We start from the raw sequence: 12,510 nt of genomic DNA on the forward strand, positions 1-12,510 counted from the left end.
ACTTTCCAAGCCTCCACACCTCCCGAGTCCTCAGGACCTGAGCTTTCACACAGTCTGAGGGCTGAAATTTTCTAAGTCCCACAGTAGTTCTCTGTTAGTTTGAACCTTCAGACAGTCTGAGGACTGAAATTTTCTCAGTCCCACAGTAGTTCTCTGTTAGTTTGAACCTTCAGACAGTCCAAGGACTGAAATCCTCTAAGTTCCTGAGTAGTTCTCTGTTAGTTTGAACCTTTAGACAGTCCAAGGACTGAAATCTTAAAAGTTTCTCAGTACTTCTCTGTTAGTTTGAACCTTCAGACAGTCTGAGGACTGAAATTTTAAAAGTTTCTCACTACTTCTCTGTTAGTTTGAACCTTCAGACAGTCTGAGGACTGAAATTTTAAAAGTTTCTCAGTACTTCTGTTAGTTTGAACTTTCTGGTTTACAGAAGCCTTAAAACTTGTGACCATGAGTCTTGATTTTACATTGAGATCATCCATCTGAGTTCTTCTCAGACCTTCACCTGTGGGTTTTTTAGAAATCCTCAAAAAACTATGATTCTCTTCACTGAACAGTAAAGTTTATGGAGATCAGAAGGTAACATTAGTTTGATCAATGCCTTCAACTACTAGTAGACTTTATCTGGAAAGCAGTTTTCTGAAATGAGTTCTTAGTAAATCTGTCCACAATCAAACCAAGAACATAGAAAGAGGAAATGTTTGAAGAAACAACTTGATGTTTTCATTTCAGACTAGAAAACACTTTCAGGCCTTTATCTGTTTTTGCTCTTTTTGATCGTTTTATTGTCTCTTCTGTTTAATTTGATCTTCTAAAGTCTAACTGGTGTCTTTTCAAATGTTTTGTCTTTAGTTTGATTCTTCTTAAACATTTAGTTTTGCTCTTTTCTCACCTTTTATTCTTTTCTAATGTCTGATTTGATTTCCAAATGTTTTGTCTTTTTAATGTTTGTTTTTTCAAATGTTTTATCGGCTTGTTTGAGTTTTTTTTCCCCCCAATATTTAATGTTTCGATTAAATCTTTAAGGTTTTTCTTTTTAAATGTTTTACCACCTTTTAATGTTTAATTTCCTTTTTAAATGCTTCATTGTATTTTGTTTAATTCCTATTTGAAGTTTTATGGTCTTTAAGATGTAATTTTCTAATTAAACATTTAATTTTTTAATTAAATGTTTTGTCTTTTTAAAGGTTTAATAATCTAATTAAATGTTTTGCATTTTTAAAAATGTTTAATGTTCTTCTTGTTTAATGTTATTTTTTAAATGTTTAATTATCGAAAATGTTTCATCAGTATTCAATATTTTGTCTGTTTAATAGAGTTAAACAGTAAATACAATTAAATTATATTAAACAGACAAAATATTGAATTAGATAATTCAACAAGATTCAATACATGTCATTATGAAATTAAACTAAATTTTTAAAATACAAATATTAAAAATTACAGATGAAATATTTTCGAAAACATTTAAAAAATACAATTAAACAAGAAGAACATTAAACATTTTAAAAAATGCGAAACATTTAATTAGATTATTAAACCTTTAAAAAGATAAAACATTTAATTAAAAAATGTAATGTTTAATTAGAAAATTACATCTTAAATTTCTTAAACCTTTTTAATAATAAAACTTTTTAAAAGTTTTATTGTATTACATTTTTTTCCTTTGATTTAATTGCTTTTTGTTATGTAGTTTATTTCTTTAATCTTCTTTTTCTGTCAAGATTTTAACCCCAACCTTAAAAATGAAATAAGCCCTTAAATCGCAATGAAAATACTTCTGTTGTCACAATCATGAGTTAGTCAATTATTTAGTTTATCAAGTCAACTTTATTTGTTTAGCACCTTTTACACAGATGACAAAACTAAACAAGCAAAGAGAAAAAACTATCCTAAAACTATGATTAAAACTCAAAAACATTTTTTAAAAAAAGATTTAACATGGTAATAAAATATGTTGTGTCCAGGGGATGGAGGGAGTTTATTGAAGTCTTCTTGGGCTCACATGGGAAATCATTTAAAATATAAACTTGATATTCAGTCTAAGGAAACTGCAGAGCGACAGAAGAACCAACAATATCTCCTGTTTTCTCCTTTAATGAGTTGACTCTTCTTGTACTTTCAGACCAAAGAACTAGACTCTTCACAACCTGCTCAAACTCTTGGTACAGGACCTCACCACACGGGTCAAGAAGGTTTCCGTCTCATTTCTACTCTGAAGCTCACCTTCTCCTGCTCAAACTGCTGATAAATGTTTCTGCTGCTCTAAAGTCTGGTCTCCAGAACTTCCTAAAAACTCTCAAAGTCTCTTTTGCTGCATGTTGCTTTGTAGAACTGTTCCAGAAAACCTCACTAAACCACATGGAGGGGCCTCAAGATAGTCGTCCAAATGAAACCGTACAAAAACCAAACTAGCACAACCCAAACGCTAAAGTCTCCTGCAGCCTACCAGAGAACCTCTGAGAACAGAGAATCAGGACAGGAACTCTTACCTTGTGGACAACCAACGCTGGTTCACAAACAAGAACACAGAATGTGTCTGACCAAAAACCTCTGAAGACTCACTACAGCCAAGATAAAGACACAACTCAGCTGCACCAAATCCACTAATCACTGCACACATTAACACCATGTGCTAACTGTGGCTAAAGAACCACATTTACCAAGACAACTATCCAGTACAAAGCCCTAAAACACACCAAGAAACACATTAAAGACGATTTTACTGCTGGAAGCTGCAAGCCAACGCCTAAAGAACAAACTGAAGCAATGGAGCCAAACCCAGTTCACTGGTGGAGAGAAGCAGAGGAAATGTTTGTCTGCAGCTAAATAAAGCAGGAAGACACTGAGCTGCTCAGGTGTTCCTGATAACACCAAGCAGCCACCTGGACAGCCAATAGGAACACAGCTTACTGGAAGTCCAGAGGGCTGGGTTAGTGAAGGAAATTTAGTTTAAAGTTGAAGCAGAAAGTTAACAAAGAAAGTTGAAAACCACCTTCTGATACCTGAAATCTCTGAGTTTTCACACAAAGAACACCTGAACATGTCAAACTGGTTCCATAGTAGAACCATCATTGTAAAAACGTCATAGTATGGTGTGTTGCTCAAAAAACATTAGGACCCGGCTGTCAGGGGACAAACATGTAAGAAACATGAGAACAGAGAGAACCCAACCAGTAGGTCACAGTTTATCATCATCTAATCATCTCCTGAAGTCCATATGGTGAGAGACATCAGTATCTGGTTGTTAATTTACCAGAGGATGCTTATAATCATGCTGATGTGGTCTGTACTCTACAGTATTTTAGTGACTCAATAAATGCCTAAGTTGTTTTTTTTAAAATGCTTTTTAGTTTTTAATAAACATTTAACAGCCTATATGTAATCAATAAATGGCCTTTGCCTATCTTAAGAAAAATTCACTCAGAACTCTGATATGTTAACAGTACTAAATAAATCAATAAATACATGCATACACACAAAAATAAGTTAATACATTAACTGTGTTAAGATAAGATTTAGATTTTTTTTTTTAAAAAGTTGTTTATGTTTTTGCAGAATCCAGTATTACTCACTGGTTGGTCATTACATTTTATTAGTTTGATTTCACTGTTTAAAATGATGCCACCTCTTTTCAGACAGAACCTGTGATAATAAAACAATACAAAATTTTTAGTTCCGTGTTAATAAAGCACTTAAAGCTTTAAGTATGGCTAAATGCTTTTTTCAGAATTAAATATATCACTCCTTAGGTGGTAGTGGCCCCAAGTTCAGTAAAGTTGGAAATATATTCACAGATTCGGGCTTCCAGCATCAATAACTCATTAGATATAGGTTGTCAAAACATAAACGGTGCCTCTTTCCCATTGTTGCAAGGCAGACAATGTGCTACAAGCCCAGTTTTATCAAAAGTAGCTGTCTTTCAAGCTACAGGAATAACATTGGTGTCTATGGAGTGAACAGGGTCCGTCTGCAATTTGCAAAACCACTGCAACAGTAAAGAGAGACAAATATTCAATAACTTCACTCTTCTACATTGTAGTGTCACTAAAATCACTGCAGCCTTCAACTGGCTCCTGTTGACAAAGTGTTTTAACAGAAATGTAAATGCTGTAATTTGATTCTTTTAATGAACCATGTAACTTGAATGGATGTGATGCTGGTGTGACCACAGTGCACACGTCTGATGTTGCTCACAGTGGTCCAAGGGACGCTCAGGGAGTTTGTGTGTTTGCTCAGACTCAGGAAAAATTAGAGGGAACATTGGCCATAACAGTCTTTTTTTTGTTACTAAATGGCTCTTTGCGTTCCCAAGTGACAGATTTCTAATGTCCTAAAGTGGTGGTGAGCTGACAAAATACAACAGAGACAGATGTTGGTTTATTCCTATGATGAAACAACTGCTCTTTTTATGTGAGGAAATAGTGCTAACATGAGCTATGCAATGGTTCACCAGAGATTAAAGATTAATTATCTGTCCGTCATTATGGTCTGTACAAAAATGTCATTGTAATACATCCAATGGTGAGATGAGGCATTTCACTCTGCACCAAAGTTGTGAACAAACAAACCAACACTACCATAATGAAATATGTGAAAAATTCCAGAACATTTACTGGTTTTAGCCTCTAAAATCCAAGAATTGGAACATTTTCTCTCTTATGTCACTGAATTTCTTTGGGTTTTGAACTACTGGTCTCACAAAACCTGCAATCTGAAAACATTACCTTGGAAATTCTGACTAGTGATTGATACTTTTTTTAAATGCTGAACACACAGCAAATTTAATCAGTTTGTGAAAATTAGATTGTGTGAAGGATTTTGTTAGTAGAATATTGTATTGAAACCCTGTCTGTGTGGTTCACATTGAACTATTCTGAACAACTAAATGGATCTTGTGATGGAATTTTGGGATTGTTTTGGGGTCAAAATGGACTTGCAGCCTTATTGCTTTGTAGTTCTCTGTTGATTCAGCAACTTCACCTCTTCAGTTTACTTATAATTTTTCCATTGTGACTGATTTTTCTGAGGAATACCAGTTCATTCCTTCATTCACTGGTTGGTTGGTTCATTCATTCATTCATTTCATTTTTGTGCCTAATAAAAAACGGCAGGTTTGCAGTTGAATTTAGACACCAACCAGCCACACCATGAAAACTGCATGCCTAGTATTGTGTGTATTGTGCCTCCAAAACAACTCTGACTCCACAAGACCTGTAAATGTGTTCTGTGGTATCAGGCACCAAGACGCTAACAGATCCTTCAAGTTCTTTATTTTGCAAGCTGGAGCCTTGCAGTTGTAGGGTTATAGTTGCAAGGCCCTTCTTCCAATAGTGCATTCTGCTGCCATGTTATTACCAGTTAAACAACACACATGGACCTGGCTGTCTAAACGAAAACGTGATTCGTCCAACCAGGCGGCTGTCTTCCATTATTCTGTAGTTTATTTCTGTAGGCACTTTTGATGGTGTTTGTGCTATGTAGCTCTTCTGTTGGAACAAACCAAGTGGGTCAACGGTTACTCATGTTTACTCATCAATAAGCCTTAGCTAATTGTGAACCTGTCATCAGTTTACTGATTGTTCTTCCTTGGACCATTTTCTGAGCTACTAACCACCGTTTACTAGGAACATCCTACATGACCTGTTTCTGATGTTTTTGATACGCAGACCCAGTCGTCTTGCCATCACCATTTAACTTGTCATAGTCTCTAAGATCCTTATGCTGCCCTTTTCCCCTTGCTTTCAACACATTAATATCAAGAACTAAATTTTTACTTGCTGCCTAATATATCTCACCACTTGACAGGTGCAATTGTAACAAGAAAATTGTGTTATTCACTTCAGCTCCTTAATGTTGTGGCTGATCTGTGTATGTGTCAGCTTCTTGGCTTTAGACCTGTTCTTTAGATGCAGCTAAAATCGGACGCCATCAGCAGATTGGTAGACTTCGCCAACATCAAGGCTTATCCCGGTCTGTGATGTGTCACCTGTCACCAAATTAGCATCCAGGCAGCCACAAACTCTATTAAACCAGAATCTAATTGACCGAAGCTTTGAACTGAAGAAGCAGAGCCTGAAAGTCTCCATGGTAATGTGACATCAAAGACGCATGCTTCATTAGAGAAAGAAAATACCCACTGGTGTTGAGCCAAAGGAAGGTACATGAACCAGCACATGCTCCTGTCATAACACAGCACATGCAAGAACACAGGGGACACTGTTGCTAGGAGGAGCATGTTTCCACTGTTCCCAGCGACCCCTGCTTCAAGGTGATGTAAAATATGCAGGAAATGCCTCGTGGTGGTTTCCTGGCCTTTTTTAGAGCTCCGAGAGAGGAAGACTAGCAGGAAGGAGAGCTGAAGGATGTTCAAGGCCGAGAGGAGTTTCCTCAAAGGTCGTCAAGTGCAACTTGGTTGAAATATTTAGGGCATGTTTGGTCTTTAAAGCAGCTATAATCAATTAATTTATTTTAGTAATGAATCTTTAGGGATACAATCAATGTGATAACTAACAAATTCTGTGCTCATGTGTCCTATTAACTGGTTCAATCTCCTCTTAAGCATTTGCTGAAATAAATTGCGGCTGGTTGTTTGTGTGAGCTTTGGTTTGTTTCAGGCAAGTTAAGACACCTTCAGAATCTTTAGGGCTAACTGCTCGCGTGAAAGACTTAACTCATCAAACACACCTTAGGAGTAAAAGTAGGTCAGTTTGACAGATTTAAGTATTGATAAATGTATTTAATTGCCCAGCTCTAGATCACGTTATCACTTGACTGTGAAATGTGTTGCCTGTGATGATAAACCCACAGGTTTTGAAGCTCAGTGTGGGAGCCAAAATGAACTAATAGGTAAAGTGTGAGTGAAGCTGAGACCGGCCAAACAATCTCTGGTCCATTGTTTGTCCTGTGGTGGTCACAATGCTGTGACTTTAACAATGCATTACTGCAATTTAAACAAGTCAGTCACAGTTCACTCTCCATACAGTTGTTAGGGATGGTAAGATTAGCTATAGAAACCAAAACTGTTTTTGTACAGGGATGTAAACATATTTATTACTGTTGTGCAGTCGATCCTTATACCATGGTGGTCTATGGGGCCTCAAGTGGCCATTCAAGGAACTGCAGCGTTTGGCACTACCTGCCAGCGCAAAAGTGTGTGGCTCCCTGATTTGTTTTTGAACTTTTTTTTTTTTTTTTGGGGGGGGGGGGGGGGGGGGGGGGTTATAACTTTGAGTGCACTGTCATGTATCAAAATATAAATGTAGATGTCTGCATGCTCACCAAGCAAAACTGTCTGATGTAGTGGTAATTTGACGCCAGCAATCATCTCTCTCTCAGGGTTCAAATAGAAAAAACTTGTATGGGGCCTTCAAACAGATTAGAACATGTCATGAGATAAAGTTCCACTTATCTAAGACAGGGAAAGAAAAATAGAAATGTAAATTAAGTATGGATTCGTATGTTAGACATTTGGTTCACCACATGTGAACTGGTTTGAGTTGTTGACCTGCTGACCCTGCACACCTGCAGCTTTCTACTGACTGGTAGTTAATGTACCAGCTGACCTGATGGAAATGCTTCCTGTGTTTACCACACACACACACACACACACACACACACACACACACACACACACACACACACACACACACACACACACACACACACACACACACACACACACACACACACAAGCTTTGTTTTTCTGAGTATGTTTTAACAAACGCTTGCATGCGCCATCTCTAAGCCAACTCTGCAATTTTACAATGGAAATGTTTGTTTTTGCAGATTGCAAGCTGGTACTGGCAATCTTGGGTTCCCACTGTATGATTATCTTATTGAGTGACATACTTTCCTTCAGGGCACCATGCAGTGGCAATTAGAGAATATCTGCTTTTCCCCCCAAAGTGTAGATGCTGAGCGCGGATGAATGCTGCGCTTTGTGTAGCTATTGTTAAGTGGGGAAATGTGAAACCTGCTTCAAATTGATGTGAAGTGGTGTACAGTTGCGTTAAAGGGCCACCTGATTTTGCAGCCCTGTAATCCATGTCCTTATCATTCACACAGGCACTCCAGACTTCAGTGGGATACTGTGGACGCTCTGCTGGTTCTAGTGGTGTTGTGACGCTCGTCCACGCTGCTCAGGTTCGTGTGTTTCCGCCCAGAGACGCCCCTAAGACATGCTGTCAAAAACAACCGTGAAACTTTCTCACACTGTAACCCAGTATTCCCAGGGAAAGGCCTTTGAGAGGGGGATCGTTTCCTCAACAACTACACCACTTTGCTGTGCCGCTCCCGAGGAAGCCGGGTTCCTGCAGCTCCGGCTGAACAGGGGCCCCTCTCTCTCTCTCTCTCTCTCTCTCTCTCTCAGCTCCAGCAGGGGCCCCTACAGGCTGCTGCTCAGACAAGCAGGGCTGCTCAATGGAGCCTCTCATGGATCAATTACCTGAAATATCAAACAACACGTAAGAGGGCGGTCGACTTGTTTGTTTGACTTTGGTGGTCAGGAAGATTTCTCAGAGATGTGAAAAGACTGAGCAATAGTTTATTTATGCCAGAGGATGTGTGAGGGAAGCTGGCTCATTTGTCGTCTGAAAGATTTATCTCTATCGCCCTGGAAATCCAATTCTTTGCTTCACAATGCCACCAGACAATAAGGAGCAAAGAATAAATCTTGTACAGTTTTTGAGGTGAAAGAAAGTTCAGCAAAAACAGAGAGAAGGTCAGGGTTAAGTAACTTTATATTCATTTGGTTTCCAAAGCTATAATGGGCCTTTTTGGCACAAAAGAGGATATTGTTTTGCTACTTTTAGGTTGCTTTTCTGTCTAATCATCCTCCATCATAGGTGGGATTGTCCAGGAACAATGCACAGAGCTGACAAACAGCGACTCCTGACAGGTTTTGAAAAGCCGACCCATTTGGACGACGCAGGCTGTGTGTGAGGCAGAGGGAAGCTGCTTTTGTCATGATAACTACGTCTCTGAACTTTTGACATGCACATACGATGGAGAGTGTTAAAGGCGGAGAGGGATTTGCCAAAGTGCTCATGTGGAAGGGAGAGAATTTAAATAAATCTACAAGCGTATGGACGAGCAAGATTTAGTTCAACAAACAATGAGATCAGTGTAATGTCATACTACATCTGCACATGCTCCACAGCCGCACCCACCGACTTCAGAGGTCTGATTTACATGAAAAGCGAGGATCAGCGGAGGGGGTGAAAACGGCAACATGATCAGTTACTAAACCAAACTGCCTTTTTACCAACCCCGTCTGCCCCCCACCCTGGAAACTCCGACCCGCATTGAAACGGCCTGATTGTCGGCAGACCGGCCTGCGAGTTCAGCAGCTCTTTGATAGCAGTGGGGGTTAAAGAGTAGGGGCGGGGAAGTGACCACAAAAGCCTTCTGTTGCAGCCTCAGAGTGAGGTTACCTGCCCTGCTCTCTGCGGTGGGGTCTAATTTCACACGTCACATGTGCATGCAGACGCATAAGTATGCACATGCAAGTGCAAACCTCCCTCACACACCCACACACACACCCACACACACACACACACACACACAAACACACACACACACACACACACAGACACACACACACACACAGAGCTGCCAGTGCATGTGGTTCCTCGGGGGACAAATGAGGTTTGTTTGTCGAGCATTCAGAGCACGACACCGGGACAAAAGCAGCCACATAACCAAAGTACTGGGTGACAGATAGTTATTGTTCTCTAGGAAATGACATAGACAAGCTGCTGGAAACAGACAGAGATGTTTCCTGCTATGTAAAGGTTTTTATGTGAACTAGATCTCATTCTTGGTGGGAACGAATTTAGCTGTCGGGTTCACAGCTGCATGTCCTCTCTGAAGCACTGTGGGATACACTGTAAAAAAATGTTTGTAATTTTACAGTGAAAAACTGTCAAACCATGACGGTAAACTCTAAAACAGTTTGATGCAGTTTATATAACACTAAATCACCGTAAATAGGCTAATCAGGAGAAAAGTGTGTTTTTAGATTTCACGACTCCTGCACAGTTTTTAATGGAAAAATGGCATAATAAGTATAACAATACTGTAATTTTAGCATTTAATTCTCAAAAAGAATAGTTTTTTTTCCAGTTGAATGTACATATTATTGTACTGGTAATAGAAACATGCTGCAATATTTATAACAAGTATCATGGCAATTTCTGCATTTATTACATGTAAAAAATACAGTTTGTTACCGGTCAAATTGATGTACTTTTGTGTTAATAATGGACATATGCTTTAATATTTATGACAGCTTTAATTGCAAATTTTTGCTAAAAATATATATATTAAATGTTAAATACACTAATTGTTGTGCTGATAATGGGAAAATGCTGTAATATTTATAATAAGTCACACTTTATTTCATATGGTATTTTTATGTAAATTTTCAAATTTTTAAAGGTTAAACCTTTTTTTAAAGTAAAATATGGAACGAAGCATGTTTTTTAACCCTAAAATCAACAATACGAGTATATTTCTTTACCGTAAATGCAGAAAATATTTTACCGTAATTTTGCAGAAGCATTCTGGCAACCACAGCTGCCAGAATTTTACAGTGTACTACAGGGGTAGAATTAAATGGAAATGCGGGGCAAAATCTCAATTAATAGCACTGGCAATTAAATCCAAAACCAGAATCTCTAAATATTATTCTGCGATTTTATAAATTTGACATCTAGATGGTGTGTTTAACTGCTTCATAGCAACAGAAATCTATAAAATACAGAATAACAGAAAGACTGATAGTGTGTCAATAAATACAGGAAAAAGTATGAACGAAAGTGTGTGAAAGGAGTGGTGGGAGAGGAAACAAGCCCAGCATTACACTGACAGGAGGTCAGACAAGTCCAACACCTCCCAGACATAAAAGACACATCTGAGGAAACAAAAGCTTCAAAGGTAAATGATCTACAAGAGGCTGAGAAGCAGGAACCACCCCCACAATAAGTGACATAATTAATATTCCTTATCTGAATTGTGTCTGGCCACACTCAGAGCTTTCTATCTTTCTCTAACTGCAGGGATGCGATTCCTGATAAATGGTGTGAATTCTTTATGTTACCTTGTGTGTTAGTGTGTGGATGTTTGCCTGCAGAAAACCTGGGTGTGCTTCCTTGATTTCTAACCTCATCAGCTTATCGGAAAGTGAAAGGTTTACAGCGCTGCTCTCCGCCCAGATCCTACGCCTGATGATGTATTCGCAGAAACAAGAAACCTTTTGTCTCAAGGAGCTGAAAAGAAAGTTGCCTCCCATGAAAACAAGTGTTCAGATTAAGGTTTGTAGGCCTAAAGGCTGCTTCAGCGTCTTCTCCATGCCACCAAGTGAATAGACTATTCTATTAATTTGTTTGTAAATAGTTCAGTTTTAATACATTCAGGGCTTTTCTTGCATAGAGGAAGATTTGGCACCAGCTTAGAGGTTTAAGGCATGCCTCAAATAGATTTTAGCCTGCACCAGTGGATAAATCACCAGCACCAAAAGGACTGAAAATGTATTTTTAACCACACTGATGTTTCATTTAGTCTGTCATAATAGCCATTTTCGTTCATTTAATGGTGAGAAATAAAATGCACAGATTATAATGTAACAGAGACTCATTGTGCTTGAGCCAGTACAACATGACTGACTGGATGTTTTAGCTTAAAAGGCATCTTGGATGAGAAGGGAAACTTCCTAAAGAACAACAAGAAACACAACTGACCTCTACTGACGCTCTAATGAGTTGTTTGAAACTTTTTTCTGTTCTCTCCCCAATTCACCGCATTGGAATTTGTCAGGTTTCTATTATTTTGTATGGCCTCCTGTATAAAGTGCCTTAAGATGACAGGCTGTAATTCATAGATAACGTTCCAACAAGGGCATTTAGGTGAAGTTAATAAAAGATTTGTTAATATCTGCTTATAATAGCTGGGGGAAATGGCAGCTGTAGGAGGTCTCATGGCTGTATTAGGAACTGTCAAACCTTCCAACCATACAAAGTAAAAATGGCTACATATAAAGTAGTACAAATAGTAGTTTTGTCAGTCAACTCGCTCAGAAAGAAGACTATGCAAAAAGCAAAAAGGTGCTCAGAGAATCTACCGTAATTTCCGGACTATAAGCCGCTACTTTTTTCTCACGCTTTGAACCCTGCGGCTTATACAACGATGCGGCTAAAGTATAGATTTTTACGTGCGAGCTTCATGCCAACAATACATTTAGCCTCGTCACATCAGACCAATAAAATTACCGAACAGGTCACAGTGGACCAATGAAACTGTTCGAATTAAATCAAACACACTCACACTAAATTCTTCAAATCAGTCATTTTGCGCTTCATGCACACACCCTCATCATGGAAAACACACAAAGAAATGCATATGATGCAGCTGTTGCAGGCCGAGTCTGCTCTCCTTTACTTTCGGCAGGTTGCGATGTGTGTGAGTGTGACGTGAGGAGGAGCGCTGCAGGTGTGTGTGTTGCAGAGATGAGCG

The sequence above is a fragment of the Amphiprion ocellaris genome, chromosome 16 (assembly GCF_022539595.1).
Source record: "Amphiprion ocellaris isolate individual 3 ecotype Okinawa chromosome 16, ASM2253959v1, whole genome shotgun sequence".
Taxonomy (NCBI): Eukaryota; Metazoa; Chordata; class Actinopteri; family Pomacentridae; genus Amphiprion; species Amphiprion ocellaris.